Below are 27,749 nucleotides of genomic sequence, written 5' to 3' on the forward strand. Positions count from 1 at the left end.
CAAGGGAGAAGTTTGTACAGCAGTTAAGATGATTAACCATGACTGATGCCACATGTATCCTAGGCTGGAAGAACTGCTAAATCTCCAAATTTTGTCCAGTCATGTCACTGGAAGTGATTCCATACACCTGAAGAAGACTGCTACACCCAAATGTTTATTTTTCTGGTGATACTGGTTGACCTACTTTTGCCTACGAGGGGACGTACAAGCTGTTCCTGTCCAAATGTCCCGAGACCATCCCAGATGAGCTTTCAGACCTGTTTGAATTTGTAGTCTTGGTCCAGCCTGACAGAGAGCTGAGCTCAACACCTTGCACTCCTCTTTACTGCAGCCTTTGCATGCCTGGCTGACAGCTCTGAATTAAAACAATCTCCCCCAAAAAATTACCCAAGGATTTGACTTTGCCGGAAAAGATGTGATAACATGGGTGTCATCCAGGGCACATCAGGGAGAGCCTCTGGTCCTGCTGCACAGCAGATCTCCTGCTGGGAAGTCCTGTGGGAGGAAGGAGTGTGGTTTTGTTCATTAAGGATGAACTCAGCATCCACTACTGGATGTGAAATAGCCACTTGCAGCTGCATCCAGCTCTTCTCAGTGTCTGAAAGAACTGTAGGTTTGCTAAGGAAAACCAAGCCTGTGATCTCCGGGGATAGGAGATACGCTTTTATAGTTAATTTGTATATTTTCCTTGCTGCAAATGTCATCTAAAGCTGTGTAGGAGGAACGTAGCTGGAGGATTTTTTCCAAATTTGTGTTATTTGGTGTAGACACACACTGAAATAAACCTGAAGCCTGGGAGGGGTGGAGGCTGTGCTTGAACCTTAACCCCACGAGTGTTCTTCTCAGCCCCATGGGCTCTGGCTGCACAGCCCACACAGGGCTCCCCAAATTGTCTCAAAAGACAAAGTGATAGGGATTGATCTGGCTTGTAACTTCTTCCTTAACTTCGTTACTATTGACTTTTCTAACAAGAAATCCAAACTGTGACAAGGGAAATGAGTGTAGAAAGACCTTTCGAAAGAGGAGCAAAATGGGAGCTGATTCAAGCGTCTGTAATTAGCTAATGGCTGTGAATATTTATGAAATCTCCCAGCAGTGGCAGTGAAGTGCTGATCCTGGAGAAGTGGACGCCCTCTTCCTTGATGTCTTTAATCCTTGCAGCCCCAGCTGCCATGGCTCAAGTGTTGGAAAACCCCACCCTCTTTCTGGCCTCTGATCAAAATCAATATTTCAGAGGGAAATGCAGAACAGCAAAGGAGTTAAACAAGAGTTCAGACAAGCATAACAAGTACTGGAAAGATGAGATCCTCCAAGCAGAGTGCTCTAGAAAGCACTCCCGTTAATCTGGGCAAGGCTCTCATCAATTGCTCTGTGCAGGAAGAGCTATTCTTGGACTCATAAGGAGGTAAGGGATTTATTTCCTCAGCTGCATGGAGTCATGCTATGAGATATCATTAAGTAAGAATAATTAAGATTTGAGCTTTCAACGTGCAAGATTTGCAGGTTTTCCTGTGTTTCCAGTCCTTTCCAGATATACCTTTCCTAAGTGGTAGTCAGGATTTCTGTACCATTTAACTATATAAACCTTACAAGTAATTTTTTTGTGTCTATATGAGAAGTGGCTGTGTTGATTTCCATTTGAGGATCTGTACATGAGCTTGGTAATTAATACTTTGGTGTGATAACAAAATAAAATACTGAAGTGTATTTTAATTTGAGCAGTTCAATGGTGATGCAGCAACGTGGATTTCATTTACCTGGCAATACCTTAACTGCAGCTAAGACATATCAAAGAAAAAATGATGGTAAAATCCAGAATGGTCACATCAGGTTAACTGATTTCATGGTTGCAATGGCAATATGAGGAGCTTGCACTAACACACAGAGCTGAACTTTCAGGGTGTGGAAAGCAAGTGTGCAAAGGGTCTGATGATTAACTTTCTGGCACCAGTTGCTTTTCTGTGACACTGCAATCATTACTTCAGGCAAAAATAAATCATTTTGTTGCTTCGTCAGCAGAAAAGAACCCTGTCCAGCTCAATCTTCTGCCAAGCCTGAGCCTTCTCTTTCTTTCTGTGCATATGGAGCGTCTGTGGCAGCATTGTGAAAGAGACCAGAATGAAGGTGCCAGGAGAGCAGAGATCCCAGTGCCCAGCTGAGGTTTTTGTGATGGGGTGGAGCCCAGGGACAGTCCATTCCATTGAAGCATTTCAGATCTACCAAGGTGTTTAGTTTTGCAGAGCAGCAAATAGTTTTTTTCATTTTCAGAGCCCCAGTCTTGATTTCTTGTAAAGCTGAGTGTAATTCAGGTCTGCACCACAGCTGATCATTGCTAATTTTGATGCAGAGTTTGACTTTCCCTCCAGAGCGAAGGGTTTAATGCTTTTCTTCAAAGGCAGTGCAGATGGTTTATTGAGTGTCAGAGATCCAAGGAAGCTTAAATGGATACATTTAAAACTAAGTCCAGGACTTAAAGAGACTGGCTGATTCCTAGTAGATAAAGCCAAGTTAGAACATGGGCACTGCCACAGTGATCATGGGACCAGACTGGATTGAGATCCTACAGCTTCTGCCTATTCCCACCCACTCATTTAGGCTCCAGTTGGTGCTGCTACTGTAAAACCTGTTACCCTGTTAACAGAAAAATTGTCATGCACTTCATTTTGAGGTTTCTGGATCACGAAGACATAATCATTAATGGGAATGATTTATACAAAGCTACTTATTGATGAACCAGGAGAGAACAGAACTTCTTTCCTGAAGAGCAACACTGAACAGGTCATGTCAGAAAGGAGATATAATGTCACTGCTGTGAGATAACTGTTTTTAAACGTGGTTGCTTTACTGCCATTCATAGAATCATAGGATGGTTTGGGTTGGAAGGGACCCTAAAGATCATTTAGTTCCAACCCCCTGCCATGGGCATGGACATCTTCCACTAGAGCAGGTAGAAAGGGGGAGGGTAGAAGAAAGAACCCCTGTGGGAAGGCAGATGTGGTACAGTGAGACAGTCAAGGTGGTGCTGAGCAGTCCTGGAAGTCCAGGAAGTCACAGAAGTGGGAAGACCCAAGGGGAAAAGGCTGGGACAAATACCTGCTTTAAGCAAATGAAGGTGTTCCCTCCACCTGAGTAATTCCATGCCAAGGCACCACCCCAGCTGTGCATCTTTAGGTGTGCTACATAAACATAAATACACATTTTTCTCTATTTTTTTCCCAGTAATTGCAATGGTCCAGAATAACAAATCGTAGCTATTATAAAACCGATATTACTCTGTAACATGTCTGCATCTCTTAAATGCAGGGCATCCAAATTTCTTGCTGGTTTTGTCAGTCACGTGCTCAGAAACACTTTCAACGCACTAAGAAGAAACATAAAAACACTAAATCAGGTATTTAAATCCCCACAAGCATGCTAGCTTGAAAGAAATTCAACCTCCCAGGCAGAGAGCCAGGTTTTGCTATTGCGAAAAAAGGTTCTCCTGCATGTGCTAAGGGATTAGATGTTCCTGATGTTCTAGGCAAGGGCACTGTAGGTTTTCCAATGGTGATAAAATGCAAATTTCACCCATAAGTCTTTCTGTTGACAGGGAGGACAACAATCTACCTCTGTGTGTGTGTGTGTGTGTGTGCTTAAAAATATTAAAAATTAAAATCTGCTGGAAAAGGGAGTGTAAAACAGTATGACTTCTCCAGATTTTTTTTTGAGACAAATATACTGAATTGCCATAAAAATGTACCTAATCTTTAAGTAACTTAAACTGTAGTGTTTAATATGACTATGGACATGTAGCTTGTGGCCCATCAAAGTATAGGGACCATATTGACACATTGAGTATTCGATAAAGAAATAAATTTTGCAAGGTCAGAAACAGTCACAACATAAACAAAATAAAGAAAGTCCAATAACAGGAAACGCAGAGCATCTGTAGTAGTTATGACTGATTTTCCATTGCTCTACATCCTTGGTAGCAATTAGGTGTGGTTGTAAAATGCTGTCAAAAGACTAAATGGAATAGCTGGTTTGCACTGACTTGGCTGAACGTTTGAGCTGCTCATGGTGGATTAAACTCCGCAGTCACAGAGAGATAAATTTGCAATTTGCAACCAAGAGCATTCAGATATTAGTGAATCAACACAAGCAAATTGACTTTTATTGCCAATATTCCGAAAGTATCCTAGCCCTCGGACACATGATGTCCAGAAGTGCTCTTACTTCTAGTCTGCCCCTGAACTGTCTTTCACAGGACAGGATGCTGGTTTGGCAGAAGGGCTTTCACCACTGCTGACAAATGCTTTTTGAAAACAGGGGCATATTCTCAAAGGTGATGCACAAACCAAATTAACCCCTTTCAGCAGAATTGGTTCTCTTCCCTCACCTGTGGTTTTATCAAAAACTAACCAAAGGGTTTAAAACGTATTTTGAACTTCTGTCAGAGACATGAGGTGAGTTCAGGAGTTCTTGGAGCACTCTGCCCATCCACGTGCAACGGGAGTGAAGCTCCACATGGCAAACTCCACCTGCATATGGATGGTTGAGCCTCTCTTTCCCTCTGCAAGGTGGTGTCCACTTGCTTCAGATGGAGATTTAGACAGCTTTTAGCAAGAGGGACCCTGCCATGGTGCTGGCTGGAGGGAAATCCAAAACAGAAGTGTTTCTCATGGATAGATTCTTCACTTTATGCAAAATGTGTTGTGACACATTATCTCTTCACCATGCAGCAAATTGTACTTTGCTGCGATTGAAGAAATTCAGTTAAATCCAGCCTGTACTTGTGTTCTGGTTCGTTATTTATAGCAAGAGTGGGAGTGTGTTGGCCCCTTCTGACAGCATATCATGGCCATCTTAAATCCTGAAAGCACTTTTTTTTTTTTTTTGTTGCCACAGTAAATGTTTAAGAAGTTTAATCTTAAATTTATGAGTGATTTGGAGACCAGTCTGTTCATGACACGTTAACAAAATTAGACCAGGAAATGTTTTGCTGAACGAACTCTCGTGCTTTTATAAGGAGTGAGGTTGTTGGGAGTGTGCTCCCTGCTGTGTGTGCTGCCAAGGCACGGCCTCCATGGCCTACAGTGATGCATGTAGATGTGTTTGCCCATGGTATTTCAAGAAAAAATATTTACTGAACTGGCCTAAGAGATTTAGGAAATCAAATCTCAAGGTGTTAGAGAGGGCACTTAGCGTGGTATGAATTGGAGTTTCAACAGTGAGCATAGTCAGAGGCAAAAGGGTTAATTTTGCTTCAAGAAGAAGACATGGAAATAATTTTTTTTCTTGATAATTAAATATGAAACTGACTAACTGTATGCAAGTGTAATTTTCTTATCTTATTAGCCATGTTCATTTCTGAAGTGAATAACTACCAGCACTGGTACAGTATATGGGCAGAATAATAGTCAAACTGATTTTTACTTTAATCTCTGAATAAAATTAGCATAATTTAAACTGTTATAAGCTACAGCAGATAGAAATCACATTATAGAGACTGTAGGTGGAGAAGTGGGTGGTCACATGCAGAGGGAAAACTGGAAGAGCACTTAAAATACAGCTGAATAATAAGCATTCAGGAGAATGTAAAGCTACATGGAGTTGAAAGGCACATTATTCCAAGAGATGGGGGAAAAAAGTGGATAGTCATGAGCAAGGTTCAAGGACTTCTACTACTGCAGGGCCTGATTCCAAGAAATGCTGTCATAGTGATGTAGTTTATACAACTGTTTCATGGGGCATGAATCCCAAACTCCATTTTCTGTCAGAGGAGAGAACAGCCCAATGCAGATGGACAGATCACATCTTGCATTACCAGATGAAAAGAGAAGAAGTCAAGATATGGTGGGGGGAGGAAAGAGGCAGGTCAGATAGGGAACAAGAGAGATGGACCATGGGTGTAAAGTGTGTGTTTGAGTGAGTTGTACATGAGAGCAGGGATAGAAGAAGAAAAAATAAGAGAGGAAGAATGGGCTGAATGAGGAGACTGGGTCTGGAAATCCTGAATTGTCGGCTAGGACTGACTGAATAGTCAGCACCAATGTGTGTGGGAAGAAAGTGACATGAACAAGGAGAGGAGACAGGGACAAGTTGGTGAAGATAAACCCAAGCTCAGGGAAAGTGGAAAGAAGGTGCTGCTTGACAGAGCCTGAAGCCTGGAACACTCACATCATCCTACTCTGCTGTCAGCAAATATCGATACAGCCTCTGAGAAGCCATTATAGATCACATGCCACTGCAGCGGCTCCATGGAAAAGAAAGGATTACAGCTGAAAACACGGGAAACACCCTGAACTCTTTTTCCTTTTGAATGCCTGCTTGCCCTCTTCATTTACATCCTGTACTAGTTTCTGCAGTGTTTTCTGAACAAGTAACAAAATTAAGCCCAGGAATCTAGCCTGTTTAACCACTAATAATCCGACTTTGGCCATAATTAAATTTCTGTGGCCCCTTTTTAATTGTTGCAAGGATGCAAGGAAATCTATAGGATTTGTTATTCAGTACAGAGCGGTCTGAAATGTTACCAAGCTGGTATAGCATGCATTAATCATTGGGTAAATTTTATCTATATCCTGACAATTTAGCTAGAGCATGTTGTTTAAAAAGAACCAGAAATGTTCTTCATCACAGTATGACTGAGGGTATGCCGTGGCCAGGCCTTACTGCTGGAGAACAGAACACGACTGACGTATTTTTCACATCAAATTGATAGATTTCCTATCATAAAGACATTTCTGAAGTATAGAACATGGACCTCACTCCTGGGTAGCTGTTCCTTTGTTGCAGTGCTCTCTGCTCTTTGAAACTTCTTCCTAAAAAATAAAGCAATCTCCAGACTTAATTCACTGCTACATAATAGAAGGTGTCGTCAGCAAATGGCACTTGCAAAAGCAGCCTTCCAGCTGGGTGGATGTCAGACTGGAAGTCCAGTGACTTGGATGGTGGTCAGAGGTTGCCCAGAGAGCTCTTACAGAGCTTTCATATAGAGGTGAAAATACTCTGCTTTTTGAATCAGCCCTACTTGCATTTTGACCATGAATTAAGCACAGCTACACTGAGAAATGGACTGTACTCTCTGTGTGTGGATGTGGACGGAGACTGGCCAGAAAATCTTAGAATCATGAATTAAATCAATGTATATCACCTCCAGAAATATGTGCACCAAGAAGCATTTGTAGATGAGAGTACATGTAGAGATCCATACATGCTGTGCAGCTGTAATTTTGACAAAGATGACAGATGATGATACTTCCTAAGAACACTTTCAAGGTCTGATTTTTGTTTACTCAATTAATGTTGGCTGTATTTAATGCACCAAGAAAAAGCATTGCAATTGCTCTGAAGCACTCTGTTGCAAAAAATTCAGCAAAGCCAGTTTAGTAATTAATGAGTATACTTTTTTTCCAGTTTTTCCTGTAAGTTTTGTACTTCATAGGCTTTTTAATGAGATTAACCTTTAATGCACATGCCTAGAAAACAGGTACTGGCATCTGTCTGAAAAAGAGACCTACAAATACACAAGTGTTTGTATTTCTAAAGATGAAAATGAAGGCAGCAAGTAAATCATGTTAGTGCATATTTAATACTCTCTAGTTCTGCTATTTGAATTAGAAAAGAAATTTATGAAAGACTACAAAGTGCTAACGAGGACAGCCCTCACCCAGCCCAAACTCTTAAGAAATAGCAGCAGTCCTGCAGCATTGCATTTGTCTCTCAGTGCCAGGGCTCTATATTTAACAAGCTTTCCCCAGCTCCCACACCCAGATGAATTCATTGGAATGCAGTAGGAAAGCAAGAACTCATCTGACTCATTAGGAGGCTCATATGCAATTACCAGCAATTAAAAATTCCTTCTAGAGCCACCGTGTGAATTTGGGTGTGCTGAAGGAAACGAAATCATCAGGATCTCTATAAGCAGGACTTAGCTTTGCACTGAGCTCAGGACAAACGCAGATTTGATTAATCTGCAAAAATAATTAGCTGATGTGCCGACTAACGTGTGCAGGGATCCTCAGAGAACTGTGTCTGATGGAGTTTTACATCTTCCACTTCACCGTCTGTGACTCGCAAGCAACAGAGCCAAAGAAAGCTTCTCTATATTGGGAATGTAATGGAAAAAAACCCAAACCTGTTGTAACAACATGTTTTGTTGATATGAAATTATTTTCTCTTTCTTTTCACCAGCGCTAGTGGGGAAAAAAGTTTAGAGGTGGAAGTGTAATGACAAATGATTTCCAGATGGATTCCATCTTCACTATATTCCGATTAAGATGGGTTGTAAACACTTTCCTTTATTAGCCGAAGATCTTTCTCAGAATCTCTTCTGTTTAGGTTTAAATTGTTAGATTTAGAATAAGCTCCTCAAAAGACTGAGCAGCTCTTGAGCCAACTCAACAGAATTAAGGTGCCTCTGTCATAAATTTTCATTGAAAATTTTCACCTTAACATGAACTTTACCTGTGCATCTGCTATTTTAACACTGTTGAATGTTTATGTACTGTTGATTAGGCTTTTTTATTAAAACTTTTGAAAAAATGCAACAGAGGAATTAAAAGTACATGTATATATAATTTCACAAGCATTTTAGAAGTCTAAACAATAAAACAAGCATGTGCTTATGCTCTACTTATTGGTATTCACTATTCATAAGAAGCAGCAAATTCTACCTTTATCTGTAAAAAAGGGTAATACCTACTTATCTAGGATTATTGTATTGTTTCTTTTTGGAAAATAAAAATGGAGAAAACTCCCAAACTTTAACTGTGGGTACTTTAGAGCAGGAACTGCCATTTCTATCACAATTTATTTTCTGGTGGTGCCAAGAGGATTCTTATGTTTAGGTCTTTAGAATCCTATAATGACACAGAATTTCCACAGGTGGAAAGCACCCAGACCTCCACCAAAACCTATAGGAGCTGCACATATAATAAACAGCCCTGGAGTGCAGACACTGATCTCATAATAAGGATTGACAGATCCTTTTACCTCCTGCACAGGTGTGTCTCAGGACATATAAGAGAGCCCAAACAAATCCTTTTGGTTTTGCCTGAGTTTTTTTTTAATAAATGCAAGGTGGTTCAAAAACTTTGGTCTGAGTTTGAATGTTGGGTCTACTTCTTCTTGGAACATTGTGTAGAAATTTTGATGGAGAGAAAAACTAATCTACGTATCTACGCATTTTTACAAAGATCATAATGTAATTAGTTATTCTGTAGGGACAAGCAGGACTGGAATCCTCAAAAATCCCTAATGCTGATATTTGGACATACCTATGTACTCAGTGCACTGAGACCTAACAATTAACTAAACATGGTAGAGGTCTCAAGGAAAATATTTGAAATTAGCATAATATAGAAACATGAATATTCTTATACAAGGAAAGAGCAAGGAAGAGGAACTTACAGTTGAAGAACGAACTGGATCTCATGCAACTCAATTTTACCTGTACATTTTAGCATTTTTCAATGTATAGGTTTTTGTTCAATTAGTTATCTACAAATAAACATATACTGATTTTGCTATTCCATCAAAATCCCTCCGAGTAACAGGAGCAATCCAGCTGAAAACCAGAAGTCAAAAATCTTGCTTCACTTACATAAACTAAACGTAGACTGGTATTTTCCCTACTATTTCACTTTTTTATTGTTTCTCAATAAAAAGGGTGCTAAGCTGGGATATGTGTCAGCAAAGTACAGAGGTGGTTTTATCAACAGTATGGGTGCTGCTTTTTTGGAAACATATCTAGGAGATTTACTTCCTGGTATCTGCTCTGAACTTGTGTGATTTGTAGAAGAAAGTGGAGCTGAGGGGTGGGACAGAAGCTATTTATCAGGAACATTTGAGAATGGTCACCACAGTGAAAGAAACAGAAGACAAAAGATCCATTAATTTAATGATCTTTGATCATTTGCAGGCTTTGTTTGGATGTGTTTATATCTTGCAAAACTGAAGAGTGTGCAGACTTGATGCCAATCAGAAAGTCACTCTCCTCCCAGATCAATTTGATTGAATTCACATGAGTGGGAAAAAATAAGTGTTTGAAGCCAGAAGCAGTGTGACACTGCTGATGTTCCAGGGGGAGATGAAGTCTTCTCTATATCCATACGCTGAATGTGTCTTGGGTCACAAGACCAACAAATCAGATATTTGCAGCCAGTTTAGAAAAGACATTTGGAGCATTTTAAGAAAGGGTAATTTCCACTGAGGCATCCAGTACCACATGGAAGAGCCAAATAGGAAACAATATCATTGCCATCAGTGCTTGCAACAGCGGGTTTCAGAAGGGAGAAACTTCTAGAAACTTGGTTATTTCCTAGCAAGCTCTGCAGGCTTCTGACTAGCTTTTAGACAAAGCTCTTGGTTTAAAATATGTTCATCTTCTTCACAGGGCAGTGATAAGCAACTTTCTGATTAGAAGAACAAAATAAGAAAATACTGGGACAAAGTCTCTGTGGACATAAATCAGTGCGATACCCTTGAAAGCCAACACACAACAGACAATTTCATTTGCTATCCAGCCTGCTCTAAAACAGGGAAAGAATGTTAAAATTCTTCTTTTTGTGCTGAGATTAAATCCTGCAAATTTGCCATGGAAACCATTTCTTCTTTTTTTTTGTCTCCTTCCCCTCCTTTTCACAGTTCAGCAATAGCAATTCTTTCAGAGATGAGAGGCTTGGGCATAGTGGTTTGGGGTGGGGGTTTTTTGGGAGGTGGGCTGAAGGGAAAAATGGGGAGCTGTGGAGGGGAAGAGGCTGGAATATATTCACTCTCAGAAATGAGTTCACATCCCCAAGGTCCCAGTGTTGAGTGCCAGCAAAGGGCAGATGCTTCTAACAGTTGGAGCATTGCAGCACAGAGGAGGGAGTCATCCTCCAGAAGCCAAGAAGCCACCCCGGGAAGCAGGCAGGCCTGGGATGACCCACTTCAGTGAGTGCCTACGTGGGGCTGGCAGGAGATGGAGCTCCCCTGGCTCTGAGGGCTGACTCACTGGCTCTGTTTGATCCCACTGCTGCCACAGCAGCAGGAAGGGAACACCAGGACAGCAGCCCTGAGTGCGGATAAGGCCAAGGTAGCGTGGCAGCGAGGGAGGGCTGGAACCAGGGTCACCCCAGGTTGCCACCCACACCTGTCAGCCACCAAGCAGGGTGCTCTGAGAGCCAGATCTCTGAGCTCCTCACAGGAATAAGCAGGGTTTACCTAGGCTCTCATTTTGGAGGAAAAACCTGATTTTCACAGCATGCCTGGGGTTGCTCTTTCCAAAGCACGGGTTGTTTTTATCCCCATGTTCAAATTCACCTGTTACGGAATATCTCAATGGGTGATCCAAAGGTTTTAATACAAAAAGGTGATGAGAAGGAGACAAGGGAGGAGGTTAAAAGAAAAGGCAGCCAGGGTGGACTCAGTCCCCCGTTGAATTACTGCATATGCAATTTTGCTTATAGAATCATAGGATCATTTAGATTGGAAATCATTGAATCCAACCATTAACCCAGCACTGCAGAGTTCACCACTAAACTGGGTCCTCAGGCACCACATCTGCATGTCTTTTAAATGCCTTCAGGGATGGCAGCTTCACCACTTCTCTGGGCAGCCTGTTCCAATGCTTGACAAACCTTTTGGTGACTAAATTTTTTTCTTACATCCAATCTAAATCTCCCCAGTACAACTTCAGACAGTTTCCTCTTGTACTATCACTTGTTAGCTGGGAGAAGAGACTAATACACTGTAAGCTCCTTCCAGAAGCAAACTGGAGGTCCATTTTACATGGGATGCAAAACTGGAATCAACTCCATCCAGTTTTGATTCAGTGAGGACTTTATCTGGGTGACAGAATTTCCAGAGTAAACTCCCAGAGTCAGGCTGCCCCTTACCAGCCCGTTAACAGAACCTTTGTGTCCATCTGCCTCTGTTCCCCATTTCTTGATGTTTCCATTTCTTTCATCTGTTTCTTTCAGGTGGACTTTCCATGTCCTTTTCTCCTGATGGAGCATTTCCTCATCCTTCTGTGGGCATAATGTCATGTCTGTTTGTTTATACTAAACATGAGGGGTTTTTATGGTGCCTCATCAACCACGTTGAATTTTCACAATGATGTGTTCCTTCCTACTTCTTTTACTCACTGATACAGTAGACTTGTTCCTGACAGAAATGAGACATTTCAAGGATGATTACATGCTGCAGCAGCCTAGCACAAAATTACATCTTTCTGACCTGCTGTGTTTTAATGTGGTACCTTACTGACTTCCACAGTTCTCATCTGTTCACCCTTTTCCCCTGAGGATGTCCACAAAATAAAAAGTTAGAGCAAATTCATTCTCAGACACAACCTCAGCAAAACTTCAGAGACTGAATGTTCTGATCAGGGTCTACAATACAAAACTCAGGTTTTGAATGTTATTAAATCTGCATTACTTTTCACGTTATTGGTTTGTAAAACCTTGGTGTCCTGGAGCTTAAGTCACAGGTCTGGATCTTACTGGGGGCAGCTTCTATGCACAGACTCACTTGTACCCCAGAGATCACCTCGTTTCAAGCATAAAATTTCTGTGTGGGAATGGGCTTCTCCCTCCAGTGAGGAATATAGGTACTTCTAGAGCACATGCTGGGCACTGCACAGTGCTTTGACTCAAAAGATGAGATGTTTAGAGTTTGCCAGCTTTCTTCCTATATTTGCTGTCTCAAAGCACTTACACTCAAAGCATTTACACTCTTATGGAGAGCTGCATTTACTGCTTTTCATTTACTGCTTTATATTCCTTATTGTCGCACAAGTGACTCTAAAATACATAAACCAACACGATATTTTTCTGCAGCGAAGTCCAAAACAAACAAAAGCCTCCACACAAACCTCCCCCCCCCCCTCCAAAAAATCACTGACGTTTCAAGCAGTTTTCTCACTTGCAAATGGACTATCAGTATTCTTCTAAAGAAGCTTTCAGGTTCATCAAACTGTTTGTTCCAGCCCTGATTGCTCCTCGTGTGCTTTGCACTGGTGTTAAATTTTGCATGTCTACTTCTGTGAGTTCTGCACAGCATTGAAATGACTGCTGATTCAGAAGGTAATGGGGATTTTTTTTTTTTCCAGGTCAGTAAATATAAGCTTAGGATTCAGCATACAGGCTGTTGATGTTGAAAGACCAGCTTTACAGTTTCAAACCTAAACAGGAAAGTCAGTCTATTATCTGAAAGGAGTAGAAAATAGGGGGTTGGGAGGTAAAGCAGTGGTCAGGCATTCCTTCAGCAAACTTTTGAAAGACTCACTAGCATTTGGAGTTTGGGAGACACAAGATTTCAGCTTTGTCAAGCTTTTTGCTACATTGAAATACAGAATCAAAATTATTTTTATATCCTATAAACAGAGACGTGTTTGAACCTTCTGAAGTTTTAAAAGAAGGAAGATTCCTGCACCCAGGCAGCTGCTGACTGTCAAGTCTGATAAGATGATGAAATATATTTTCATAACTCAGTTCATGAAGATGTATGCATATATATGGGCACACACATAGGTATATTTGTGTAAACACAATTACATATGACAGGAATGCAAGTTTTCAATTTATGTTTACAAATGATTTAGACTCTGGCTTTGCGACCGCAGATGGGGAGTTTGGAAAATGTGTTATATTCATGCAGTCTTGGAGCTGGAGACCAAGGATTGTGGGATCCCTGCTGTCCCCCAAAGGAAAGGAATAGTGTGGGGATGTAAAGCGTGGTACCCACACTACAGAACTATTCAAGAGGCACATTTTTGTCAAAAATCTGTTCTCCAGGTCATTTAAAGCTCGTCCAGCCATAATACTCATGTGCAACACTAGGAAACCACTGTTAGCTGAACCCAGCAAGAATTGGGAAGCTTTCCAGCGAGTCCCCGTCACAAGCTGGCAGTTCTGTCTCTCCACAGCACTCAGTGTGACAGCAGAGCATCTCCCAGGTATGCTGTACTCCCAGAACCAGGGGGAAATATGAAAATGCTCTGTACACATAGGGATAGGGCATGGTGGTACCACAATCCCCCAGCCACATGAGAAGCCTGGAGCACAGCTCTGAATGCCTGGACTGCAGCACTAACTACAGGAGTATCCTTCTTCTGCATAAATAAGGGATCTTGTTGGAATGAAGCTTCATGAGAAATGTAAATTTGTGAGAAACTGCCTGATTTCTATGCTGCTGAGGCTTTCTGTGCAGTAACACCAGATGCCAAAAAAGAAGCAAGAGGAAACTGCAAACCCAAACCTGCTTCTCAACAGCAAAGAAACAGAGCAAGGCCATTACTGTCACCATCTCATGCTCAGGGGCAGCTTTGATCCCAGAGAGAGTAGCAAATGAAAGGCAGCACCACTGTGTGTGAGACACACATATCTTATGCCACACACTAAATCTTCCCTGAAACTGAGACCACTCAAAATTAATAAATAAAAAAACCAAACTGAATGAAAAGATCAACAACAACAACAACAACCCCAAAAAACCCACCAAAAAAACCAAAACAAAACCCTCCAAACAAGCAAACAAACAAAAAGAATGTCCCTAACCACTCTGGTTAATATGGAAAGTAAAAGTGCCTATGACTCCTTCCTCATTTCCCTTGTGGCAAAGATCACCAGGGAAAAGACAAACTGAAGTACCAAAGCTGGAGGTCTCCAGGCTGGTACATTTTTTACGCAGCTCTTGCTGCTGCTTTTGTGAGTAGTCATTTCTGAGCATTTAGCCCCCTAATTTGGCCCTTCCTTTTGGTGACTGTCTTACACCACATGTAATCCATGAGGTGACTGTCTGTCTGCCAGGCACAACGTGGTGTAATCCATGAGGAGAAACACTTCAAGTCAGAAATAGGCGGATGGATGAGACTCAGCAGAGTCTGAACAGGGGAAGCCACGTAACAGCCCAGCCAGTCCCAGGTGAAAGCCACCCTGGCAAGTGGCTCAGGGGAGGAAGAGCTGATGGTTTAACAGGCTTTGGCAGCATTGCCTTCCCAGTTTGCAAGGATCAGCAGAGGGAATTGCACAAGCGCTGGGATCAGGCACAGGAGTGGGAGGGGAGGGAGGAACTGACCCTGCTGCTGGGGTCCTGTCTGGGTAACAGGGTCAGAGCTGGACAGCAAAGACTGCCTGAAGTAATTGAAGGAAGCTGGATGTGGAGGGAGAAGGTGAGCCAAGAACATGGAGGGGTGAAGGAAATCAATACAATTATCTCACCAGCTACCTTCTGAACCAGAGGAAGTGTGGCTTGCAAGCACTGATGCTGGAGAGGAGCAGTGCAGACGTGAGGGAACCAGAAAAATCTATAATATTCTGACAATGCTATTGGAGAAAGGCATTTGCTCCTTGGAATTTTTTATACAGTAAAAAAATTATTTGATTTGTGTATAGAGACAAAAGGACATTTTTTGTACCTTTCTCCATCCTTATTGTTGTTGATAATCAGCTGAAATTTAAAATTAAGAAGTAAAAGAAAAGAGAAATGCTTATGTTAAAATAATTTCCTTAAAATCTTTTAAGAGCATATGGAAATCACGGGGCTTCTTTTCTGTATTTTAACTGGACATTCTAACAAAATCTGTGTGGAAAGTGTTGGTCCATTATACAGCATTTCCCAACCAGGATTAGTGGGATTTTAAATCAATACTTTCTGGGCTAGGAGATGAACACTTTTCACTTTAAATAAGGGAAGAGCTCCTGGTATTACCTGTTGTAGTAAAGTGTTCATGCTGGCCACTTCCTTGAGCATAATAAAGATTGATACACTGACAAGCAGGCAGCAATAGGGTAGCAGATATTTCCCACTGCCTGGTACAAGGCTGTCATCCATGCAAAATAAAACACTTAATATAATCATTAATGAATGATTAGTCATTTTTTATTATAGTCATTCCATAATAATCATTAGGATGAATTAATACTGCCTCAGGGAGCCACGTGCTATGGGAACTTCTCTGTGCTCCTCAGCTAACAGGAACAGACTTTCCTGCAATGCATGGAGGCATTTGGTTACCTGAGCTGCAGCCTTTGCCTTCTGTTATGGCATAGCCATGGCACCCCAAATTAATGTTAGGACTGATACAAAGATAAGGAACCTGTTAATTCCTGATGCCTTGTGTAAATTTTTTCTTTAGTTGTAGTCCAAAATCAGATTACTAGCTGAAGACATTTTTTTTTTGTCCCTCATATGTGTATAGGAAAACCTTCCCATTAATCTCTCCTTCCTGTGTGTGAACACAAGGCTAACACAGCGCCCTGTCCCCAGCTTTCACACCCCAACACCGTGCACGTAGGCAGGGAATGCTTTGCTCAGCCTGGTGTACTGGTACTGTGTGATTCCCTGCAGTTTTTGAAACATCCCTAAATCCTCATCAAGTTGTACCTCGTGCAATATTTGTTTAGCTCAGGGAATGCAGAACTGCCCCAACTTGCATGAGAGGCTGGGAACTGCTCCCACATAGCTGAGACAGGGGGAGGACCTCGTCAAGGTACAGTCAAGATACAGGCAGCTTTGCACAGGTGACCTGTTTGGATTTCAACCAATTCCAGATTACATTTGGACTTTTTTTTTTTTTTTTTTTTAACTATATAAAGTATAAAGGAAAGAGCAGATCAAAGAATGTGAGGCACAGATCTGAAAATGGACATTCATTCACTCCAGGGGAAAAAAAGCCTTACATTTCCCTTACATGCCTCTTCTTTACAGCCTATGTGGAACACTTCCCAAGCCAGTAATTTATGGGTTTTAAGAGTGTTCACAATTCAGGATTTTCAGCAGTGAAAACCACCTAAGATTGTTGGCAATTTGCCTGTCATTATGTTAGCTATTTTTCATCTGATGATCTGTGATTCTATGAATTAAAAAAGGGGATATTACTGAGCATGGAGGGGAGGAACAAAAAAAACCCCAAACAAATATAGTGTTGATTTTGAAACGAGAAATATGAAAAAAAATCCACGTTTATTGTTACAGATTTGATTGGGTTTTTCTTCCCCAAAAGTAGGATTTTAAATTTCACTTTGTTCAATTGCTCTGAATTTGAATATAAAATACATTTTGAAAATTATTCCATGATGAAATGTTATGCTACCTAATGTATATGATGAAGTACATTATTATAAATTAAAAAGCATTTGCTGAGCATCTGATATTTTACTTATTTTTGAAATTATTATGTTTATACTTTCTCAATTGTGCAAGATAAAAACATACTAATTAAACACTTACTTTTCAAAGAGCTATACAAATATTTTTTTACCTCTCATACTGGATAACCTCCATGATAGAATTGTAGTGATTTACATTGAAAGGAAAACTGACCCTTAATGATATGTTGGCATCTCATGTAATCTGTTATCAAAAATTGTTTCAACAGGAATAAAGCCTCTTAAAAATATCATCTCTATCTTGGAAGAGATAAATTATTTAACTAAATCATAGAACTACATAAATTATCTCTCCATTTTATCACGTTTTTATGTTAAGAGCAAAGTTTTCCTATCAATTTAGGAAACACTTATTTCTCCCTATCAGTCATACTCTACTGCCTTGATGGAGATAGAAATAAAGCTGTAATTCCGACAAGTTCCTAATCCATTTGCGGTGCTTTAAAAAATGGAAGAATAATTATAGATTTTTATTGGGAGGTTAAAGTGTATTTTATGTTTTGCAGTTTTGTCAGTCACTATTTCATTGTCAGTTTGCATGGGTTCAATTTGAGTTTTACAATCTGCTAAGGAATCAAGGAATATAAGTTATAATTTCTTGAGGTTTCATTCTAAAATATTTAAAATCATGAACTTCTCTTTTATCGAGGTCCTGAGAAAATATCAAAGTATCAAGTTTTTGAGGTAAAATTCTAAAAAATACTTTAACGCTTTCAGGATTTATCTTGTTGGCCAGAAGAACGTGTTACACGCTCCAAAGAACAGCACACTTGAAAATTATTCTGCAATTGTACTTCAAACTCCTTTTCCTTACAGATTAACAATTAATCCTTTTTCAGAAGTATATTATGCTCCAATCCTGCAAACACTTAAACCAGTACCACAAATAATTTCAGATTCAGGGTTGTAAATACTTCTGGAAAAGATTTAATGGTTGTGTCTGACCTGCAAGCATAAATTGAAGTTGCCAAATCCAGGATCAAATATTTCTCTGATTGCAAATTGAATTCAGGTTCCATAGAGTTCATTAAAAGCAGGGTTTCAGGTTGTTATTTGGTTCAGTTAATCCTATTTGAAAAAAAAAAAAAAAGCAGTTTTAGGAGAAAGGTGGAGGGTATGCCAATTCCATATTTTCATTTTTTAGCAAGATTATACATAAGAAAAAATACTGCAAAGGAGTAGCAAAATCACTTCTTACAAAACTATCTTCTTATAGAAATTCTTCTTGAAATTCTGTTTAGGCATCTGTTCTCCACAGGGCTTGCTGTATGGTCTTTTTCTGTGGTTTTGCTATTTTAAATACAATTTGTTATGTTACAGAATCCCCACTGTAACAATGCATCTTTTGAGCAAGGAGATTCTTTTATTCCCCAGATCTCCTTCAGATTTTTGGGCTGGGAAGTTTGGGATGTAATTGTTGACTTTTCTACCAAAAAAATGCTGCCAGTTCTGAGGCTTTGAGTCTTATGAACATTTTTCACAGACAGAGAAGGCGTAGGAGCAGATCTGGAGTATCTCCCAACTTCTTCTCAAGCCCTCAGCAAAGCTCTACTACTTTCAACAGCAGCACCACCAAAACTCCCCTCCTCTTTCCAGAGCTTTCAGCCTGGGTCACAGACCTCTTGCTCAAGGCAGTGGCACTCCCTGTTCCCAGCTGCAGGGCCCGGGATGGGAGCCAGCCAGGGTGTCCCTGCTCAGTCGATATTTGGTGTTCAGGACATTTGTATTCACGGCCTGCAAGTTCGCTATAAATCTGACTTCTGCTTCACCTCAGAATATGTCTAGAATGACTTTCCTTCCCCCCCCCCCCCCCCCCCCCCCCCCCTTCTAATTGGAAAATGGCTAAAAGTTCTCCCTGGCCTTTTTATCTTGCAGCAATGCCCCTGCCTTTCTATTAATAACAGGCTTTGGGGAGCGTTTCGTCTGCACTGGCAGCAGAACTGCCATTTCTTACTCAGTTTGGTATCTGCAATTACAGTACTTTTCTGAAGTGCAAAAGACATCTATAAAAATCAAACCCATTTCCCTGCTTAGCAGCAGACACAGTGCAGCAGCTCACTGCTGCTTCCAGCTTACATTAGGTTTTCCATCTTTTCTTTGGAATTCTGCAGTGATCATCGGCCAGTGCTTGCTGTCAGGTGAAGGACCCTCAGTGAAGTGGCAGGAATAATGTACATCATCAGAGAGAACATTGAGGTTGGCTTGGCTTGGATGTTTACTGATGTCTTGGTTAAGACCTTCAGCTCCTTATGGTGTCCTGCATTTCCAAGACATTTGTATAGACAGGGATCATCCTTGAAGGCAGTGCTAATAGGAAGGTGGAGAAGGGATGTTCTTAATTTCCTAGGTCTTAATTCATTAATTTTTTAAATTAATGGATGGGGCTGGTGAGGCTGATTTCATGTACCTGCTCTCCATGTGGTCTGCAAGGCTTTGGAGAGGTCACTTGATATCCTGGAGTGTCCCAAAGAGAAATAAGTATTAATAGGGTGGCTTAAAATGCAAGAAGCTGTTGTTGGTGCATCAGGGAGCAATCTGCAGTTTCGGGGTACTCCCTGGGATGGTCAGTGATATTTTCACTGTCCTCTCTTGATTCAGGTTTAGAAAAGCTGTTGCTTTACAGTTGGCCACATTCTCAGCAGGCCCAGCAGTGAGTGACCTTCTTGCATGCAAAGATTCAGGTTGTCAACAAATTACAAGATAGTTTCACTCTTTCATCCAGTGTCTCTCTCTTCCCAGAGGGTCTGTCTTTCCAAGTCACCCATGGGGGAACCTACCTATTCATTCATGAGCAAAACAAAAAAAACCACTGTTCCATGCCATTTTGGGGTTATTTTGATCATGTAGGTCCACAGTGGTTTGTATGGGAACAGAGAGTTTCTGAACAGCCCTCTTAGGGGGAGCCCAATGTGCTTTGTTCTCATCACACAGCCAGGGAGTTCCCTGGTGGGGAGCAAAGGTGCATTAACAGGTCCCCAAGATCCCTGGTTCTTCCAGGCCCAGCACTTTACTCAGGGGACAGCATCTGCCTTGGGTTCCCCACCAGCCTCACAGTAAACACCTTTCCCCAAACCACACAGTCAGTGGACCTTTGCTCCCACCCCAGATCTGGTCCCATCTCCAGCACCACTGCAGCATCCCGTGCTTTTAATCCCATGTGCCTGGTGCTGGCAAACAAGGCAAATGCCACGAGGGAAGAGTTCAGGATGCAGTCGCTGCAATGAGCAGTGAATTGACTGTGAATCTGCTCCGACTGAGCCGTCTGCCTGCTGATAATCTGCACAGATAGTTTGTTTCCTTTGGGTTTGCGTTTTCCACCAGCCTCTTGTTTTCTTCCATGAATTCTACATCGCCTCTTGAGTTTTACCTTTCCTGGCAAAACTGTTTCTCCTCATGACACATAACTCTCCCCCAGGGCCGGTTATGTAAGGCATTGCTGCTTGGTGTTTGTACAGCCCTACATCTTGATCCCCTGTAGAGAGCACATTGTGTATCCAACTGGCAGCAAACAAAAGCAGCTTCCTATATAAAATACACAAGTCTTGCCTCTGTGCTTGCATGTTTAGGCAAACACCCTCCTGCTTTTCGGGACGCAAAGGAAGAACGCGATCAGTACCTGTGATGCATGGCTCCAAATGGCAAAAAAAAAGGGGAAAAAAAAATCCTCCTAGTAAGGAGGAAAGGCTGCTCTTCTCTAATCTGTGTTGTATATATAACTTTCACACTTCACACTCTCATACCATTTTAAATGCAAACAGCTCTTCCAGCCAGCAGTGTCACAGTTGTTTCAAGGACAAACACATTTGTTTTGTCTTTAAATCAATGTATTCATCCTGAGTGGCAGTGGAGAGGGTACCTCTTTCTCACAAGGCTCCTTAAGTTTCAGCTACTGAGATGGAGTAACACTTTTCATTAAAAGGGAAAGAGCCAGACAAAAATTCCACCTCCCAAACCCCCAGTTCTAGTTGATCTGAGTGTTTGACACTCCTGTTGTGAGTAAGGTGTAGGTGTCCTTGCAGGCAAAAAAAAGTATTATAAATACATGCTTTCCTCATTATCTTTTCCTCTCTGTGCCTGGGTGATTTGTGTCTTCCCCTCTCCTGCCTCCAGCCTTCCCCTGGACACAAGCTATAGTTCATGTAGCTGCATTGCACTTTGGTCATACAGGTGATGGACAGAACTGCAGCTATTCAAACTCCACCTGTTGGGTGGGCTGGGTTGGGTTTTTGGGGGGCAAGGAGAGTGTTTATCCTGCAATTTGCAGTGTGGTCAGTGCTTGGGACTACCTGCATGGCAGCCAGGGTGGCCACAGTGCCTTGGAGCAGCTTGGCTGCAACCCCTTGGGATAAGCATTCCTGTGAGCCCTTGGGCTGCCCAAGCACAGAGTGCATCAGCTTCTGCCTAGACCAGACTGATCTGATAAAGGCCAGTTGTAGGATTTCCTGCTGCTTTCTTCAGTTTTCCAGGGCCAGAACAAGAATAAAGGGGTTTTGGAGCCCAGGTGGAACCGATGGCAGGGATGTGAGACTTTCTGGGTGATGTGGCAGCACATGCCCAGTGTCAAGGTCAAGGGAAGGCCTGGCTTCGAGGTTGGGCCGGTGATTTGCCCTGAGGGAGGGAAAGAAAGAATGGTCCTGGCTAGTTGGATAGAGGTTTGTCGTCTCTCAAACAGGGGGTTTCTGAGCGAGCAGAAGTTGGGTTGTGCAGAGGTGAAGGAGCTTGGTAAAGCTCTGAATATGTGGGGAAGGCCAGGGCTGGCAAGGATGAGTGTAAAGGAAATAATTAATCCTTAACAAACGTGTGAGTGGGAGGCTTCAGGGGATGGCTGAGGAGGGATGGAGCAATACTGGAGAGGGAGAGGTCGGGAATTCAATGAAATAGCAAAGGAGTCGCACAGAGTAAAAAGCAAAGCAAAACAAACACAACAAAACTTTCCCTTGCCATTACTGCAGATTGCTCCATTTTTTTCCTACCCTGTCAAACTAAAACACTCCCTGTAACAGCCTTCAGCTCCTCGCCTACCTTCCAGTTTCTATCCTACAGCAATGTTTCCCAAACTGCAAGGTGGGCCCCCTCCAGAGGAGGAAGGGGGAGCAGAGCCCAGAGAGAGAATCAGAGATGCAAGAAAGCCTGTGAGTGCTTGACTGGCTTTTGCAACCTCATTCAGCCTCCCTGTCTCTGAAATCAAGAACCTCACAGGAAAAATTCCAAACCATTCGTTTATATTCTCTGTCTAAAACCAAACACATAACAAACCATATATATATATATATATAGTTTTTTTCTTTTTATACAGGCAGTTAGAGGCCCTTCTGACCAGCCCAGTCCCTACACGTGCTGACAGTCTGGCTGTGCTGGGGACCACCTGAGTGCCTCTGAGCCACACAGCCTGGTGGTGTGGCTCCTTCAGCAGACACCTGTCAGCAGAGCACTGTCCTCTCCCATCTCCAGTCCCTCTCCTGAAGGTGATTTTGGTCCTCCTGGCCATCCCCAAAGTTGTCTTTTTTCCTCGTGTTTAAATCACAATCCCCTCTCCATCCCAAGTGACAAGATTAATCATTAGTTCAGTAATCTTTTCTCCTTTGTTTTTCTACCTTCATGTTACAGACCTGTTAGAAATATCTTACATGTTTCATTGTGTTGGGAGTGTGGGATTGTTAAATTTCTACTATCCTGTTCTGCTTGAGAAACTGGAAACTTAAATACATCAAAGATATCAGACCCACTCACTGTCAGGAGCAAGATCTGTGTCTTTTGTCACCAGCACTCATTGCTTACAGACATGGAGTGAAGTGTGGCTTACCTCTCTCCCACTTGTCTCCCATATTTTTGGAGTGTCAGATCTGATAGACCCTTCAGTCATTCTGCTTTTCCACTTATTTTCCTCTCCTTTAAATTCAGTGCAATCCTGGTATTGAGACATTCAGTGGGTTTTGTGGGAGCACAGCATATCAGAAACGTTCTCTCCGTTCAGTGCCTGCTTCCATCTGCCTCTGCTCGAAAGAAAATGTTCCTCCACATGTTCTCCACCTCCAGCACTAGAGCCACGTTAAGGGGGTGGCACATCTCACTCTCAGTGCTGCTCACTCCTGCCCTGGCTGTAGCAATGCTCGGGGGAGCAGGGACCTGCAGAACAGCAGCTCATGGCAGGCAGCTGCTGCTGCTCTGCAGCGCGCTCTGGGGCAAGTTGTGCTGCTTCACACAACCAAAATCTGCCTGAAGGAGGAAAAAACCCACAACTTTGCATAAGTGCTATTGGGAACAAACCCAGAATGGGAAGTCAACCGGCTCTGTTCCATTGCTGATTTTTTTTTTTTTTTTTAAATATATAAATTTTCTGCAAACTGTGTGTGATCTCCCACCTGCTAATCACAGATTTCTTACGTGGGTGGAAGGCAGATTTCAGTTTTATCAGCATTAATCTGGAGCAACTGTATTGATGATCTTACAGGGAAGGTTGATTCGGGTTTGGTTTTTTTCTTGCAGTGCATCTCAAATGTCATCCTAAATGGAAATTTCTTTGTATATTTAGGATACTTTTTCAGTACTTACAAGAGAATTCTGGGGGGTTTTAATCTCCTATTCCACTCAGATTCTATTGTCTTCACTAGTAATAATCTATCTGTAAATTAATTCCCTAAAAGTTGATTTTGTCTTTTTTCTTCTCCTTTTTTTTCCAAGATGTTAGACAGAGGTAAAGTTTTGGTCTAGAACAGCACCTGTAGCTAATCCAGTGGCTACCCACATGCAAACACCAGGATTTAATGGGAGATGAGACCCCTCCATGGTCATGGAGAGCTTGGATGTGGATCAGGCTTCTAGATCCACCTATAAAAAGGTTTATTTGTTACATCGGCCTGAGACACTGCCCCTGGCAAGTGACACAGAAGTAGAACTTCACAGCACAGGCTCCCTCACTTGCTGTTAGCACCAGTCACTGCCAGCTGGGCACCTCTCAGTTATACTCAGGTGTCTGAGACATCCTCCTCCCACCCACCCAGCTTTTGTCCCACTTCTGTGTGTCTCTGAGGATGGGCAAAAGCAGCTCCAGAGACCTGGAGTGACTGTGGTAGGCATGTGGAAGTTGCCTGTCAGCTTTCCTTTCCCAGGCACTGGCAACCTGGTCAGAGATCCTGTCCCCATCCTTAACAGGTAGCAAAAGACACATGCTGCTTTCTCACCTCTGGTACTGCATAATTCCTTACAGTTTCTAGTAATTCCTGATTTCCTTGGCAGTAGTGGCAGATGGGAGACTGTGGACCCAGTGATGGACTGTGGGAGTGTTTCATTGATACTGTGGGAGAATAACTACTTTCCCTAAGTTATGGAGTTACGGTCTTTTTCATATTTTTTTTTTCTATTTTTTCTTTCAGATATGCACTAAAGAACAGCCAATGGGAGGAAAAGACAGAACTGAAGGCATATGGTATTTCCCTGCAGTTTCAAGTGTATCTCAGACAATTTGCGTGGCTGTAGGAAGCCCCATGGGCCACAGGTTGCACAGGTTTTTAAAATGGACATCATAATACTTAACAAGGCCAAAACACCATGAGCAGCTTGGGTGGAAAGCACTTCAAGGCTGTGCAATGGACAGCTGCAACATTTGCCTCAGAAAGAGGCCATATGTTGTCCTCTCTGCTCTGCACTGTGCAGCTCTGGCCATGGAAAATAATTACAAGTGAATATCTTTTTTTCCTGATTTTGATTGACTCAGGATCAGTCCTTGTACCTTGAATGGCCCCATGAGGCATTCCAGCTTGTGTGACTCTACAAGCAAGGGATGCTCTGAAGAACTGGGACTTCTGAAGCATCAGCAACACAACAATAAAACAAAAATAAATGTAGAATAAAATGCCAGTAGAAATCCCTCTCTTCTCACCCTCCCACAGAGATGTTGTTGCTGCCACTGGTGCAGGAGAAGTGAGGGCTGAGGGTGGTCAGCACCGGGGTCAGGTGTGGGTGGCCTAAAGCTGGAGGAGCAGAAGTGACTGGGGCTGGCTGGGCAAGGAGGGTGAGCAGACACTGCTCTGGGGGAGTTGTCCAGCCTCCCACCGGGAGCGTAGGGGCAGAAAGGCTAAACTCCCACCCCACTAACCTGGATATTTGTGCTGGATAAACAATATGGCTCCCTTACAGGCACTCCAGTAAAACACACGGAAAATCTATTTCTCTTATTAGCTGCATAAACACAAATTCAAATTTCTGGGCTAAATTGGGGCAGTACTGCTAACCTCAGGCATTCCAATATCCAAAGATAAACTTAAAATCACAAAACTCCCTAAATTAATTGTCTTGATTTCCAATTTTTAAAGTATAACTAGGCCATATTTTCTTGGTTTTCTTTGTGTGAAAGCTAAATGCTCCAAAGTTTCAAAAGGGAAGTGTGCAGGAAGATATTCTCCAGTCTCTGGGGCTGGGGCTGAGGCTGTGAGACCTCCCCAGAAGTTGTAAGGCTTGTGTTAAACCTCAGAGGTGGCAGGATCTCTCTTTGATGTGACATCCAGATGGAGGGGAAAGCGGTTGCCAGGGTGACACTGAAAATAGAGCTGGGCCTGCTCCCTTCTCTTTGCAGGAGCAGTTCTCTGGGATGGCTTCAGTGGGAGAGGAAAAGTGCATGCAGTGGGAATTGGTGTGCTGCTGGTGCACTCTTGTGCACTGGTGGCATCATGTGGGAGAGCCCAAACATGGAGGAGAATGCTTTTTGGGTTTTTGACCCTAAATGCAGAAGACTGAATTTTGGATTTGGAAAGGAAATGAAAGAGAAGTTTTTGTCCTTCCTTCACCCAATACCCACTTGGATCCCGTGCACCTACATGGTCTCTGAGCAACTGAAATATTAGGGTTCAAATGCAAAAATGCGTTTCAAACTCCAAATCTGCAGAAATATTTGGTTATTCCTGTGCAATCATATGAAATTTAGTTACCTTAAAAAAAAAAAAATCCCATAAAGATTTTCTTTGGAATCATTCTCTTGGGCAGCTGTATTACCAAGCCTTTTTACATTTTGAATTAATTTAAACTGAAGGCTTTTGTCTTGGGTTGTTTGTGGTTTGTTTGTTTGTTTGGGTTCTTTTAGTGAAAAATCTTGAGGTATATTTTCCTTTTTAAAGCTATTTCTCTGCTCCTTGGCTATTAACTCAGCATTTGTTGAAATTCCTTCGGAAAGGGGCTGCCCTGCCTCTGAGGTGATTTACACTGAGAAGAATGTTAAAGAATTACAGATGACTGTCGGTAACATACCTGTGTAACATTAAAATCGGGTTAATTGCTTACATTTCACTGGAAGTTATGGATGGCTGCAGAGCTCGGTGCTTCAGCAGATACTGGTACAGCAGGGGGTGGTTATTGATAGTCAAATCGCAGTAGAAGTAGTCTGTGTTCAGATGGGACCTCTTTGAGGGAGGACAGAACATTTCTCAAAGCTTCATATTTTCCCAGAGGGACTTTTCTAGCAGAACATGCCTGCTGTTCAAAGGAAATATTCCCTGTATGAGCAAATGAATGAAGAAGTTAGCTTTACAATAGACACCCTATAAAACTTTAAGGGGGCTGAAGTGAAGGAGTCCAGCTACATGTGTTTTTGGAAAGCTAATAAAAACCAGAAAATTATCTGTGGTGCTCTGTAAGGCAGCATGTGCACAGGAGGCTGTTGCAGAAGGGAAGACAGAGGCATTGAAAGAGGATAACTAGGGAATGATGCAGCAAAAATCCAAGGTAGTGAATCTTTGCGGATTTAATTGACAAATTTAAATGCCAACTTGTTTTACTGTCTCTCTGTCTCCCACTCATCTCTTCAAGTTTCAAGTGAGATTTCAAGTGGCAAGTACGGAGTCTGCCCCCTCCCATGAGCAAACCAGGGGATGTGAGTACTATGCAGTGAATGGAAAGGACATTGCTGCCATCGACGGCTCTTCGTGCGAGTGCAGAAGCAGCACTGGGAGAGCTCGGCCACCCCCCTGCCCGTTCGGTGTCTGTCCTGGGTGTGGCAGGCAGAAGGTTGAGAAGAAAATCTATGGTTTTGGGTCCCCTTTCCATTTGTCCCACAAAATCAGCCATCTCCAGGCTTGTGGTGGGTGCTGAGTGAAAGAAGAGGAGCATGATTTCAGCTGGAGCTGGGGGATGCTGTTGTGGTGCATCCTCGTAGCCCTCCCGTCTGCTCAGGCGTGCGTGTGTGTGCGTGGAGAAGGGTGGTTTTCTTGTCCTGATCTGTCAGCATGGGTGATATTCCCATAATAAAGACTCATGCTAGTTACACAAGACATGTTGACTAGTTTATTGTACAGTAATTGCTGCTCTTGCAGGACATCCACCCACTCTGTGAGCACAGGCTCCAGGCTTTTCTCAAAACATCTGATTTTATAGGAAGTTCTAGAATCTGATTTTTACGGTATTTGCTAGTGCAGTCTAAAAGAGAGCATTGCAGATTTCCCTTTCCTGCCCCACATTCAGCCAGACTTTTTTAGGAACTGCAGAAAACAGTAAAGGAACCCATGAATACAAAATAGAACGTTGCAATCAGACAGAGGAGCCAGCTCTCCTAATGAGGCTTTATTTAACCAATGATAACGTGCTGAGAAAACTAGAGGAAATAGGTCAGCTAAGAAACCTGGTACT

At 42.3% G+C, this 27,749-nt stretch overlaps 1 long non-coding RNA gene across 1 annotated transcript; it reads left to right on the plus strand.

Annotated features, from left to right (window-relative positions):
- On the plus strand, positions 1 to 27,330 carry LOC116440335. Its single transcript, XR_004238564.1, has 3 exons — positions 1 to 1,405; positions 24,509 to 24,561; positions 26,934 to 27,330. It is a non-coding gene; the product is annotated as an uncharacterized LOC116440335 (long non-coding RNA).
- Positions 27,331 to 27,749: the final 419 nt, after the last annotated feature.

Source organism: Corvus moneduloides, chromosome 2, assembly GCF_009650955.1.
Source record: "Corvus moneduloides isolate bCorMon1 chromosome 2, bCorMon1.pri, whole genome shotgun sequence".
Classification (NCBI taxonomy): Eukaryota; Metazoa; Chordata; class Aves; order Passeriformes; family Corvidae; genus Corvus; species Corvus moneduloides.